This window comes from Scyliorhinus torazame, chromosome 8 (assembly GCF_047496885.1).
Source record: "Scyliorhinus torazame isolate Kashiwa2021f chromosome 8, sScyTor2.1, whole genome shotgun sequence".
Taxonomy (NCBI): Eukaryota; Metazoa; Chordata; class Chondrichthyes; order Carcharhiniformes; family Scyliorhinidae; genus Scyliorhinus; species Scyliorhinus torazame.
The window spans coordinates 102,523,930-102,536,067 of NC_092714.1; the positions used below are offsets into that span (position 1 = coordinate 102,523,930).

The following is a 12,138-nucleotide window of genomic DNA, read 5'->3' on the forward strand; positions in this document are numbered from 1 at the left end:
GCTTCAATGGGAAATCCCATTGACAAACAGCGGGAAGAGAGAATCCTGCTTCCAGCAAACAGCACGCCAAGAAACATGCAGCTGGGAGACTGGAGAATCCCTCCCATAATCTAATTTTAAGCATAAAGCACAAATATTTATCTCGTACATGAATGATAAAATACTGTTTCCCATGTCAAGAAAACTGATCTTGTTTTTTGCCTTAAAGGAATAGAACCAAGATTCTAAAAAACTCTGCAATATTTTGCAGAGTTTAAAATTTTGATTTTAAATTAAACCGCAAACAGTGCACCTTGTTAATTATCCCTCATTTTAATATCCCTTGCTTCTCTCCCCTTACATACCTTCTGTAACTTTTAAAAATATAATTACATTTTTTAGTTTCTACTAGTGGTACATATCTGTATATTACCTTGATAGGGATGCACATGACAACATTAATTCTGTACGTGATGGAAATAAATTGAAGGGAGCATTGGGTGGTGAGGTCTTCAATGTACATGTGGAAGTTGATGTTCTGTATTCAGAAGTTGCTGCCTTATCAGAAATAGGAAGAGCCAAGATAGATCCCTTCAGACAGAATAGGGGCCCTTTCAGTTGATGTCCTTATTTTCCTTTTTATTTTATTTTGCTGTTATCATTTTTGATCTATGGACGTTTAATAGATGTATCGAACAGAGGAAGTCAGGAACTCACATATTACAACATAGTACACTGCACTGTGCTCGCCTTCTGACAACACAGGCTTTTTGGCACCCAAGAGTTTGGTGGGTCTCTTGGCTGGTAGCCAATGAATTGGCCAAAAGGTGGTATTCTGCCTGGTAACAGGCAATGATTGGATCCTACCTGAGTGGGATGATTTTTCAGAGAACCAAGGAAAACAGAGTCAGGTCCTGCACTCGGAGGAAAGGAGCTGCTCTCATACTCTCTTTTTTTCTCCAGAAAAGCTGAATAGCTGCTGTATTTTGAAAACTGCAGAGACCTGAATAAATCTACAGTGAAAATCATTATAGGATGAAAGCAGAAACTTCAAACCGAAAGCCTAGATTGTAAGAAGGTGTGCTAGGCGACAACCATCTGAAACAAAGGCTATTATCCTTTTTACTTGTTATTTTTACACCCCTCTTGTGTTTGTCTACCTTGTATGTGCACGAGCAGGTAGAGTGGGGGCGAGCTAAAGGGGCGGGGGGGGGGGGGGGGTTAGAAACCAGATAATAGTTAATGTTGTATTTGCTGCATATTTAATTCGTTATTGTTATTAATAAAATTAATTGCATTTAACTTTTAAAATCTGGGTCGGCACAGTGGCGCAGTGGTTAGCACTGCTGCCTCATGGCGCCGAGGACTTGGGTTTGATCCCGCCCCCAGGTCACTGTCCGTGTGGAGCTTGCACATTCTCCCTGTGTCTGCAAGGGTCTTACCCCCACAACCCAAAGATGTGCAGGTAGGTGGATTAGCCACACTAAAATTGGCCCTTAATTGGAAAACAAAATTGGGTACTTTAAAGTTTTTTTTAATAAAACTTTAAAAACCTGGCGACTGTAGTTATTGGGCAGTTAAGGGTCAAAGACTTGGAATGTTTTTCCAATAAATATTTATTTCAATTATTTTGCGATTCCGGGTTAAGTGAGGCTGGAATTGACCGCGTACTAGCCCAGGGGGTTGTAACAAGAGTGAGTGTGAATAAAAGCTGGTGTAGATGATTTAGGTAAGAAAAGAACCAAGTCAGTGCAATCTTATCCAGTTGAATGGCAATGGAGAGGCATTTGAGGAGGATGGTGCAGTCAAACATGTAAAAACTGTGGGCAAGCCGAGGAGGATAGTTTATCTGTGTCACACCAGATATAAATTGGGACTTGTAAACAATTCTAGCACTCTGATACAACTTATTCAAGAGGGAGGCCAAGAATTAACACAACTGCTTACAAACAATCTTGAATCTTACAGCAGTGTAAATCCTACATGCAAAAATGTACACTGAAAAACTGTTTCCTGCCACTGAATTATTTTTAGAATCAAGTTGCACAGTAGAGTCCATGTACATGTTTTTTTTAAATAAATCGCACAGAACAGAATTGTACTTCCTCATCATACAAGCTATCACATGCAAGAATATAATGACAATTAAAATTCAAACTTGGGAGGCAACTACAGAAAAAAATTGAGGAAAAATATACAACTTCAAACAAAGTTATAAAAGGGCGTTAAAACAAACAAGTGGATTGGTGGCCAATTATTATAATTGCTACAAATCCTAGTTAATCCAGATTCCCGAGATGTAAACTGAACATTTATATTATTTTGTACCAGAGTAAGCTAACTGGTCTTTTTTTAATCTTGGGAAGATGTTAGTCTATTGAATTAAGGAACTGAACCAAGCAGCACTGCTCAACAATAGCCAGCTCTACTTCTCAAATCTGGGCTACTAGTTATGAGAAAATCACACAATTACAGCAGGTTTTAATTGTTTAGAGCACTTCTGGGCTAACAGTAACAAATCAAACCAGATTTATTTTTGATAAAACGTAGACGTTGATTTGTACAAAACTCCTGGGCGCGCATTCATGCTTTGCTTAACAATGAAATACCTCAGGCCTTAAGACCCGAGACACCTCGGGCAAGTGCTGTTCAGTACTGGTCTCCACAAATGGCGACCAGATGGAATGGCACTCGTGGGGTCTCCCAGGGGATCGGAGGCCCCCAGGTACATGCCCTTTGGGCAGGGTGCTATCCTGGAACTACTAGTTCAAACTGGGCACCCTGGCAGTGGCAGCCTGGGCCGGGGACCCTCCCACAGTGCGCTGGGGCTTGGGAAGGGGGTTTGAGGTCACTTTGGTTGCTCCATAGACCAGGACAACAAAAAAATGGACGGCACGGTAGCACAGTGGTTATAGCATTGTTACTTCACAGCGCCAGGGGGCCGGGTTAGATTCCCGTTTTGGGTCACTGTCTGTGCGGAGTCTGCATGTTTTCCCTGTGCCTGCATAGGTTGCCTCCGGGTTCTCCTGTTTCATCACACAATCCACAGATGTGCAAGTTAGGTGGATTGGCCATGCTAAATTGCCCCTTAGTGTCCAAAAGGTTAGGTGGGATTATTCCAAGGGCTGGTGCAGATTTGATGGGCTGAATGGTCTCCTTCTGTCCTGTACATTCTATGATTCTATGACCATATTATGCAAAATACATGTCTGCCAAGGATGGGTGGTTGCTGGCACCTTATCCCCAGAAGGTTGACTTTTCACTTTGTTCTGTCCTGTGCCCTTATGCATTTCAAATAGAACTATATCCAGTCCATTATATCGATCATCCATTTTTCATCAATCATTCTTTCCAACAATTGTCTATCTACCATCTGCTCAAAGATGTGACCAAAATATTGCATCTCTCTCTCTGGCCATTTCCAGCTGTTTCTCATTAGCTTTTGTGGGTGTAGCATTTGCAGAACATCCTCCTCTAAGTCCACCTCTCAAATGCATTCGGCATGCCAATAGCCCTGTTTGTTTTCCATGTCTCAGAGGCACATGACACAGATGACTGTTGCACTTCAGTATTCTTTTCCAAGATTCAGATTTTTTTTTTTTGATGTTGGCAAAAAGTGTGTTTGCATTCTCAATTCTCCTTTGCATCTCAATCACATTTCCTATTGTCAGAGGTAATCTATCCAAGGTACATGGACCTTTTCATTTGTTTCAGGACTTGTCCATTTACCTCAATTTTCACTTCTAGGATTTGTTCTCTGTTTATCATCATTGTATTGGTCTTTTCACATTCATTCTTACTTTTTTTAAAAAAATTATTTATTTTTTTAATTTAGAGAACCCAATTCATTTTTTCCAATTAAGGGGCAATTTAGTGTGGCCAATCCACCTACCCTGCACATCTTTGGGGTTGTGGGGGTGAAACCCACGCAAACACGGGGAGAATGTGCAAACTCCACACGGACAGTGACCCAGGGCCGGGATCGAACCTGGGACCTCGACCCAGTGAGGCAGCAATGCTGACCACTGCGCCACCCCCCTTTCACATTCATTCTTGAATCCATGTTCCACACTCCTCGCTTTCATTTTTTAAAAAAAACTTCCTGTTGTGCCTCTTCTGACTGCAATTTGTGCATTGTCTGCTGCGTATCTCGAGTTGTTGATGTTCAACCCACCAATGTTGCAAACTGGTAGGTCTTTTGTCTTTGTAGATAGTCTTTGTAGATAGTTTCAGTGTACAGCATACAGCTTGAAATTTTGGGATACAGCACATTCCTGGCACTCCTCTTTTTATCGGGACGCAGCCTAGCAAGCTGCTCTCAAGTTTGTTTCATCATCGTTGACCGATTCCAATAGAAATTTTGAATTATCTTTTTGTCAATTACTAGTTTGTTCAAGCACTACATAGTCTATAAAAAGAATACACTCTTGTTATTTGCACTTTCAGGTATCCATCAATGACTGCTCTCAAATCAAAGATGCCCCTTGTTCCTTTCTTGGTCCAAATCCTGACTGGCCATTAACTCTGCTTTTATGCTGATAATTTCTTTCCAAAATTATTAAAATAATTTTCATCCTATGGTTCACGAGGGTGGTTCTATTTCTCCATAAAAGCTCATGGTCAGGTACTGGGCACCATCTACAGTTCTTTTCTTTCCTCTTCCTCCATATCCCTTCTCTTCAAATCACACTACCATGCTGAACTTACCATGCACAGCAATCTCTAGAAGGCTGAATGCAAACCAAAAAGGCTATTGCCATAATTGTAGGTTCAGCTGTCTTGAAAGATATTTCTTCAAAGCACCACATCACTAAAATGTTTTTAAAAACTTGAGAAAACAATAGCTTGTCACAATACAAGCAGGTACAAAATACTAAATATTACAATCTTACGCAAAACCACTTGAATTCCAAAATCTTGTGATTTTGTAGCATATTGATTTTACCCAAATTATATTACATGAAAGCAAAATAAAATTATAAGCAAGCTAATGCATAATTTCCAAGTTCTTAAGCCTGAACTGAAGACAGTTTTGGCCTCTAATACCATTGACAGCTATAGGCCATCAATCAGATCATAAAACAATCTAAAGGAACAGTTTCAATAAATGTTGCACAATGTATACATAATGCTTTAAGCAGGTAAGGATTTAACCCAAGTGCAACTACAAACTAGTGCAAAAGTTTCATAAATTATCAGAATGGTATGTTTTTGATCTTAGGAAAAAAAAACTATTTACTGAAGTAAATCCTCGACATTTTCTCTTTTTATTTATGGGAAAGCAAACCATTCAAACCCACTGAAGATAATCCATGGCCGAGAATCAGAAATCTAATTTTCTGATGCAAAGTTTGCAGAGAAACTGGTCAAAAATCTTTTCCAAAGACTGAAAATTAAAACGATACAGCAGAGTGACTGCAACTTTTCTTCACAGGCATGCTAACATTCTGTCTCAGGGTATTATAAAAATCTAATATTACATGCTTTTAAAATACACCATGTGAATATTTCTGGAGCAGGGGCTTATTGCCCACAATTGTGATAAAATGAAACTGCAAATTTTTAAAAAATCATTATGAAATGTAGATAATGAATAATTTGAAAAGGGTTCACAAAGCTCATGCTGAAAGCAAGCTGGCTGATAAATGCATAGCAACGTACATCCAATAAAACCACCAGTTTAGTACTCCATATATTTTAATTCTTCTCTGCCCAAAATGGATTTTGATCAAACTTCCCATCATAAAGCAAACTTCTGAAAAAAGGTGGGCCTTCAGATCACCACGAACACATTATACAAAGGAAAATTGTCCAGTTACAAAGCAAAATACAGCATGCAAGCTGGCAGCTATTTTGAAATGCAAGTTTCCTGTTTGCACGCCACAGAGACTGTTGACTTTCTATGGTCATCACGAGTAACGTCCAGAACATAGTAAGGAGCTTGGGGTGCAGATCACAACTGCATTTATGTATCACCTTTAACATCATGAAATAGCCAAACTGCATATTTCACGACAGTGGGCAGCACGGTAGCACAAGTGGCTAGCACTGTGGCTTCACAGCACCAGGGTCCCAGGTTCGATTCCCTGCTGGGTCACAGTCTGTGCGGAGTCTGCACCTTCTCCCAGTGCCTGCGTGCGTTTCGTCCGGGTGCTCCGGTTTCCTCCCACAGTCAAAAGACGTGCAGGCTAAGTGGATTGGCCATGATAAATTGCCCTTAGTGACCAAAAAGATTAGGAGGGGTTATTGGGTTACAGGGATAGGGTGGAAGTGAGGGCTTAAGTGGGTCGGTGCAGGCTCGATGGGCCGAATGTACTGTATGTTCTATGTATACCCAAAGCAATGATGTACGCAGTGAGATTTGAGAACAAGACTGACAGTTAGTTTTTACGGGAGTGCCGCACTGTTGGCTCGTGGTCTTGTGTTAAAATAAATGTACACATGAAGATACATATTTATAGTAGGTCTTCTCTCAGTCTTCTTTCTAGAGAACAAATTACTTTACAGTATGTTACAATGACAGCACCAGTTTCTCAGGTAAAGCTTTGATGTGGTCAATATTGTCCACAAGAAATTCAGGAGGGAATTCAGAAATGCCTTTACCCAAAGCATGGCAGGAATGTGGAACTAACTCACTATCATAGGAAGTGGTTGAAACAACAAACAGTACTTATGCATTTAAGTGGAAATGAATAGCATAGATGCATGTAACAAGGAAGCTAGCCAAGGATGGAGGGAAAAGGAGAAGAGTTACAATGCCAGGCACAGATGAAGAAAGATGAAAGGACACCCAGGAACTGGTTGGGCTGCATGGCCTGTTTTAGTGCTGTATATCCAATGTAATCAACTCAAAACATTAACCAAATAAGTACTCAACAAAGAAATTCCGGCCCCTTCATCATGTGGGGGCATTATTGATAAGAGCGAAAACAGACATGGAGGGCCGAATGTTTTCCATCTGTGCTGTATCATACTATAAATTTTATTGTTTAGACTTTATGTTGCATTACCATTAAGATTCACATAACCCTAGATATTTCAGCATAAATATTTGTAGTAATGCCTTTCTTTTTCAAATATTTAAACTGAGATTTTTTACAAAGTTTACAAAAAGACCATCTATTTAATGACCCCCCCCCCCTTTTAACAGTTTACATGTTTCCTCATCGCCATGTTCTATATTACAAAGAGAGAAAGTCCATGCCTTCTTTATTTGATAATCCCTCTGCAATGAGAATACTTCTAAATTCATTTTCTCTTGTCCCTCAAGTATTTTGATTATGTGTAGAAACTTTAATACACGTGGTAATCCAGGGAAAATTAATAGTGAAAGGAGAGGTTGACATCCTGGAGGTGGGTCCTTGGTGAAGGCTTGAGAGAAGATTCCAAAATGTGTTCTGCGAGAGTGAAAATTGGAAACCCTGTACAGGAGACAGTTCCAGTGAAAAATATGCAGAAGTGTATTGGGTGGCATTTGTCACTTGGTTTCAGAGTGTGAGGTGCCTGACCATAATTTGCCTATCGGTTTACATGGACCGTGTGCTTACTGAGAACATTAGAGTAGAAGATCTCTTGTAACTTGTGTTATCTTTATAAATCTGTATGTCTATAAAGCTGGGGTGAAGTTGTGTATTATAACTACTCTTTTCTTGTTTAATAAATGTATTATTATTTTGTTAAAATTCATCGGCAGTCCTGTGACTTTATTCATCCACATCGCTAAACAAAATAAAAGTGCGGATCAAGCCAGGTTCCAGCCTGAGATCGGACTTGCCCCAGAGTAGCATCAGCCGGGATCACAACAATAGCTTGATTACGTCCGTGCTATTTTTCTCGGTCAAGCAGATACAGGAGTGCAATATTACAAAGGCAAAATACTGTGATGCTGAAAATTGACTGTAAACATTAACCCTGGTTTCTCTCTCCACAGATGCTGCCAGACGTACTATTTTCAATGTTTTCTGCTCTTATTTCATGAATATTAAAATTAACAGAAAGACGGGGTGGCACGTGGCACAGTGGTAGCATTTCTGCCTAAGGCGCTGAGGACCCGGGTTCGAATCCCGGCCCTGGGTCACTGTCCATGTGGAGTTTGCACATTCTCCCAGTGTCTGCATGGGTTTCACCCCCACAACCCAAAGCATGTGCAGGGTAGGTGGACTGGACACGCTAAATTGCCTTAATTTGAAAAAATGATAATTGGGTACTCTAAATTTATTTTTTAAAAATTAACAAAGATATTGCAGGGCTAACTTGTTACCCAAGGGGCTCTAGTGGCTTGAACAGAAGAAACACTTGTTAGTGAGCATCGTGATAACCCAACCATGCCCTCTTGAAGTGGATAGAAACACTCAGATGGACAGATCATTTAAGCTCCCATGAAGTGGCTTCCGAGCTCATGCCAGTATCCAAACCTTGCCCACTGAGTGGCATATGCTGCTCAGGTATTTCATTGCAATTTGTTGAAATAAATGATGCACATCATCATAGGGGAAGCATGCATGTTTTTACAAATGTACGGTACTGCTAGCTGCATCAGAATTGGGCTCCTACTCCAATAGTTGGCTCGGGAACTCAGGCCTTGGTGAACGTGAATTGAGTGTTGTGTCATATGCTCACGTGAACATCGTGAATGATGAGAATATGTGCAGCATAGAGACTTTCTGACTGAAACCCTTTCAGCAGTCTTATCCAGAATGGGGTGGTGGAATTTAAAAGATCCATCAGATACTTGCTACATCATCAGGAGGTGAGAGTCATTCGGGTATATTTTCATACCACTCTCCATTCTAGTTCTGCCATTGGATGGTGGGGTGGCCATTTATCTGGTTTGTCCAGGAAGGTGGTGACATAGTGGTAATCATTAGGGGCTGGTTTAGCACAGGGCTAAATAGCTGACTTTTAAAGCAGATCCAGGCAGGCCAGCAGCGCGGTTCAATTCCCGTACGAGCCTCCCCGAACAGGCGCCGGAATGTGGCAACAAGGAGTTTTTCACAGTAACTTCATCTGAAGCCTACTTGTGACAATAAGCGATTTTCATTTCATTTTTCATTTCATTTGTCACTGGATTAGTAATCCAGAAACCCAGGACAATGCTCTACAGTCCCAGGTTGAAATCCCGCCACTGCAGTTGATGAAATTTGATTTCAATAAAAAAATCTGGAATGAAAAGTCTAATGACTTCATAGAATCATTGTCAATTGTTGTTAAAAACTCATCTGGTTCACGATGTTCTTTTGGGAAGTAAATCTGCCATCCTTACTTGGTCTGGCCTACATATGACTCCAGATCCACAGCAATGTAGTTGACTCTTAACTGCCCAGTCAAGGGCAACGAGGGATAGGCAATAAATGCTGACCTAGCCTGCGACACCCACGTCCCAAGAACACACTTTTTAAAGTCTGGTTTTCAGCGCATCGAGCCCTTAAACCCAGAGGTTCAAGTTCTATTTCTGTCACATTAGATCCCATCATGCTCAATACCACTCATCCACACTTCAAAGCAGCACACAAGAACCCCAAGAAATATTTTAAAATATTAACCCGAGAGTCATAATAAACAGAACAGGTACCAGTAATAAGATGTTATGTTGAATATATTTGTGACCCTTCCATGAAGCAGCTCTGACTGCAGGCAGGAGCCTGTAGAACAGAGGCTAAACTGCAGGAAAGCATTTGGTTGACTGCTCAATGATTCCTTCACTTGCGGCTACGGAACACCCTGACAATGGAGTGGTGATAAAGGGGAGGAGCAGTTCACCATAGGCCACAGCAAGAAAGTGGAGTTGGGGAAGCATCCCAAAGGTAGGTATGGCACTCTGGTGGACAATGGGGGAAACATCCCAACGGTATGTATGGTTCTCTGGTGGACGATACTTTCAGTGAAGGTCAGTGTCCCCCTTTTGGCTGGATCCAGTGTGGCAAATAACTTACTTTACAATTTCCCTTACTTAATGAACACATTACACAAGCTCTATTAAATACCTTTATGTTTCTGAAAGTTCATATTGTTGATATTACAAACAGCAATTTTCAAGTGTTGCATAATGCAATTGTAGCAGAACTATTAACAGCTATTCAGTCTGTAAAACGGTTTTCTTCTTCCTTTCTAGGACCTATAACAGTGTTATTAACATCTCCATACTCCATATGTATGTATAGATGATGCCCGACTACCGATCTCATCCAAGAAAATAATAACAGCCCTTGATTGCCCACTAGTTCGTCACAATTCAACACCTTTACAATGGGAACTGAAACTTTTTGCACGTGCCCATGTGTGGGGTTAAGGGACTGAGGTGTGTCCAGAATTCTTAATGTTGGCCAATGGCTGCCTTATTTAATGGCTTCAGTATTATTCTCACATGCCCTTCAGGTTTTGTTAATTTTTGGACAAACGCAGAACAGAAGGTGCAGGTATGTTCTGGTGACTATTGTACATTTAAAGCACGCTAGGATGTGTTCTTTTTAAAAAAGGAAGGCTCAGTTATCCATGTCCCAGTTTGCTCAAAAGTGAATCTTACTTATATATTCGTGGTGCATCTACGCTGTTGGAGAGAATCATTATCAACTTAACAGAAATAATTTCCTTTGTCAAAATGTATACAATTTGTACAGCTGCAAAATGTCAAACTAAGCTTTCAAAATGTACACTTAACTTAAATGCAGTCAGTCAGTGCACACCGGCATAAACTGGTCTTGCCGCATTCCAATAAACATGCTTAAAGAAAATTTGTTGGATGCACTGCAATAGAAACTATTGCCAAAAAAAGCATGTGATAATTACACTCAGTCGGGCAGATCCAAACATTAGTTTCTGAGGCGTATTCAGTGCATTACAGTAGACATTTAGCACATGATTGTGAACAACAATAAAACAATTTTGCATAATTGTAATTCGAGAAGTCTTCACTTTTACCAGCTATAAAATTAGTGTGCGTGAGGTAAATATTGTCTAACGGGGAAGAGAAAGCAATGTTACTGTAATAACTGATTGCTTAATAATTGCTCATTATTGAGCACTTTAGGATGTTTTACTACATTAATTGTTGGTGTTGCATTCTTGGGGCCTCTTCCTAAAAGGGTAGAGGATTTCTGTTTGCTGATATTCTCACCCACTGACATTTCATTAAGACAGAAATCTCTTCAAACATAATTTGTATGGTCCCCAAATACCTGAAGCCAACCTTCTGACTTGTGGGGTTCTTTGTTGTGTTTGATCAGGTCTTATGCCTAAATTCCAGTCAGTGAGATAGATACCTAAAAAAAAACATTACAGGCAAGCGATATGAAGCTACATATATTGCAAAAACATTTGACTATGAATCTTTTGAATACATCACATAAATAGTACTAAATACGCCAATATATTGCAAGCTTCTCAAATCCCTTCTGCCACTGCATTTTAATGCTATTTCACTGCAGCACTTTAATTTGCAACTAAATTGACTCTGCAGTCTTGCTCTTACTCATGAGCTTGAGACACCAGTTATGTGCTGCTGCAGGACTGTGAGTTTGCAAATGCCAACTGGCAGAGAAGTCTAAAACTTAGCCAACTCAGTAAGTTTTAATTTGCTACTCAAGATTGCACAACCCCATCAGTCATCGCCATATACAATTAACTGCATGCCATCTTAATATATAGTCTTTGTCCCCAAATATGTAAAGGCATTTTATATTCTGGCTTTAACCAGCGTACCCTAGCTGATCAGTTAACTTCCAAGGTATACCTGTAAAGACTTAAGAAAGCAATTTGTGCAAAGATCATTTTAAAGCAAGCAATAAGGTTGACAAAAAATTAAGTTTTTCAAATAAATACAAAATCTGGATGTCCAATTCAAGATTCAGAAGACTTTGATGATTCCCGGCTTGGGTTACTGTCTTTGCTGAGTCTGCAAGTTCTCCATGTGCGTGCGTGGGTTTCCTCCGGGTGCTCCGGTTTTCTCCCAGTCCAAAGATGTGCAGGTTAGGTAGATTGGCCATGCTAAATTGCCCTTTGTGTTGGGTGGTGTTACTAGGTTATGGGGATGGGGTGGAGGTGTAATATAATTGAATGCAGTTCACAAAACACATTTGGCAAAGTCTAGAATGAGTCGTGTGTTTGAAAGGGTTGAGGACATTTGTGGCAGATGCGGGAGGGGGCTGGCCAATCATGTACACA

At 40.3% G+C, this 12,138-nt stretch overlaps 1 protein-coding gene across 10 annotated transcripts in view; it reads right to left on the reverse strand.

Moving 5' to 3' along the window:
- The window catches only part of tab3 (TGF-beta activated kinase 1 (MAP3K7) binding protein 3), a 157,991-nt gene that overhangs the window by 79,670 nt on the left and 66,183 nt on the right, over positions 1–12,138 (reverse strand). Inside the window, exon 1 of one of the 10 annotated variants that reach the window (XM_072513969.1) lies at positions 11,154–11,172. The exons of the other annotated variants lie outside the window; for them this stretch is intronic. The gene's annotated coding sequence lies outside the window, so the exon portion shown is untranslated. Of the gene's footprint in view, positions 1–11,153; positions 11,173–12,138 lie in introns of those variants that run through there. 10 annotated transcript variants of the gene reach the window in all.